The sequence below is a fragment of the Tachysurus fulvidraco genome, chromosome 5 (genome assembly GCF_022655615.1).
Source record: "Tachysurus fulvidraco isolate hzauxx_2018 chromosome 5, HZAU_PFXX_2.0, whole genome shotgun sequence".
In the NCBI taxonomy this organism is placed as follows: Eukaryota; Metazoa; Chordata; class Actinopteri; order Siluriformes; family Bagridae; genus Tachysurus; species Tachysurus fulvidraco.
This window is the reverse complement of record NC_062522.1, coordinates 21,855,767-21,858,266: the sequence shown is the minus strand read 5'-3', so window position 1 is coordinate 21,858,266 and position 2,500 is coordinate 21,855,767. Positions and strand designations below refer to the sequence as shown.

At 40.8% G+C, this 2,500-nt stretch overlaps 1 protein-coding gene across 2 annotated transcripts in view; it reads right to left on the bottom strand.

Annotated features, from left to right (window-relative positions):
- Window positions 1–2,500, bottom strand: part of cacna2d2a (calcium channel, voltage-dependent, alpha 2/delta subunit 2a) — a 209,966-nt gene that overhangs the window by 118,717 nt on the left and 88,749 nt on the right. The window lies entirely within an intron of this gene.

The following is a 2,500-nucleotide window of genomic DNA, read 5'->3' as shown; positions in this document are numbered from 1 at the left end:
CCAGTTTTCCTGTTATGTATGCTCCACGTTTTTAGTATGAAAGAAAGTCTAGTTTGCTAATTACTAACAGTGCCAGCTTTATAATGTATGTATGTATTAACACACGATGACACGTGCTGTTATAAGAGGATAACATACGCTGGGATGATGAACTGTAATATGAGCCAAACGTTTATGAATAAAGTGCTTTATTCTGCTTATACCATAATGATGTGCCAAATACTACAATGTTTCATTTATTTTCATGAACAACATGCTATTTTGTAGTTTTGGGAGATCCGTGAGACAAGTTATCTCTTGTTAAACTGTAATAATTATAATAATCTTACATACATGAGGCCATGAGGCTTATTGGTTATTCCTCAGGTTGTAGCAGGAAGTCACTGAGTTATGACTACAGTAGATATGACTAAAACTCTGAAACACTGAGACGGTGTCTCTCTCTCTCTCTCTCTCTCTCTCTCTCTCTCTCTCTCTCTCTCTCTCTCTCTCTCTCTCCAACAAACAAACAAACAAACAAACAAATAAATAAATGCAGCTTGCAAACTGTCAAAGCGTAAACTCCTCTGTCCTGAAAATATAACAAAGCACACTGACTGTTACAAAACACTGACACCCAAGACTCCTTCCATATATAAATGCCTCCTAATGATAAAACATCAACAATCACATGTTTTTCTTGGTTTCACTACATCTTATTTAAATCCGTGGTTGAAGAGACTCGCTGTTTGTGACAATATGAAAGACAATCTGAACATCACCTGCCCTACAAGGGGAGAAAGGATCCAGTGCTACGGTCTGTTTAAAGACAGTTAAAAGGTACAACTTTGTGCACCATCGGGAAATGGGACCATGCCGCTGTCTTCCTCATGACTAGATAAAAACACAGGCTGAAAGAGAAAATAACAGGCTCCAATTCAGACAGAGGTCATAAGCTGGACAAACCTATCGGTGGCCGCTCTGCAGGACGCTCTGGATGACGCATGCTGGGACGTGTTCAGGCGCAGCTACAAATTCAATTCGAGTGCCCGAGCCGTGCTGTTACATAAAAAATACGTCACTACACTTTGATATAAAACAAATCATTTCACACATACAGACACACAGAATTATGTGCGGTGTATTGAATGAATCCTGCACCACAATATCTGTTCTAACTAGCTAAGCTAGCTGAAGATATAATCTTTGCTACAGTAGCTGTTATCAGTCCTGGACGTTCGGTTAGTACAGTGGTTAGGGAAATGAAGCAGGGCCATCAGATTAATCATTTAACTGTACACTCTTAGAAAAAAGGTTTTCACAAGGGGGTAAATGGAGGGTAAATTGTTTTGGAAGCATTTCTGAATCCTGCGTCCTGTTCAGGACCAGTGAAGCGAAAACCAGCTGAAAAAACCCATTAGTGTGCTAGATCTGTTAGATTTTTAGATCTGCTTTGCTTTAGATACATCGTGTTTGTGATAAAAGGGAAAAAAAGCGACAATGACCCGCGTTTTAGAGGGAAAGAGGCCCTTAGTGGAGCGGTTGTGTCACTGCTGATATTTACACACAAGGTCAGAGATGTGAGCACAGCTGGAGCTGTAGAACATTAATAAAGCCAAACAGATTACGTTTAGCGAGGATGAAAAGAGCAGAATGAAACCTGGGGTGGAACAAGAACAACACTACAGCTGGGATTTGGGACATCGTTGCTCTCTGTGCTTATGGATTAATAAACTAAATCCGGTTTGAGAATCTATAAAATAATCTGTCTACACAGAAAGAATAATGAGAGACTGCAGACTGCAAACATAGCTACAAATGTTCCTCATCAATAAAAGCTTGACAACAGTGGAGACAGGAAGCAGAACTTATATATGACTGCTGATTAGCTTGGAAAATGGACATGTGACGTGCTGAGGCTAGATGTGACGTATGCGAGTGATACGTCCCTGCCTGAGAGCTTCATTTATCACGCATCTGATAGCTGTAATAATTTCAGTCCACATTACAGACGTGCGCACAGTGACAGGAGACTCAGCCTGACAAGGTCAGAAGATCCTGAGCGAACCAGGAGTGTATGGAGCGAGGGGTTATGTAAACACAAGAGCCACACGCAGCCTGGCGTATGCACCGAAAGAATATCAAGAATACCGTTAATCATGTTACATAACCACTCTAAAACATAAGCTGAAAGGGAGGTTATGAACAAGCACTGCGTCAGGGTTTAGAAGCAGCTTAAACGCTCATACATTTAAAAACGCTGGTTTCTCCAAAATAAATAAATAAAAGTAAATTAATAAAAATGGTGCATGCTGGGAAATGTAGTGCTGTGAAAAGTAAGGGTGGTGTGCCGAGCAAGCCAGGGAAGGTGGAACAGTTTACCTGAGGTTCAGGCTTACTCTGATAAGCCGCACATAAGCTTGTACATTTGTAATCAATATGGGGGATTAATTTGTATTAAAGGTGTGAAGACAGTGGAGCCGACGCCACAGCCTTTTATCTTCAGCTACTTGGATTACCG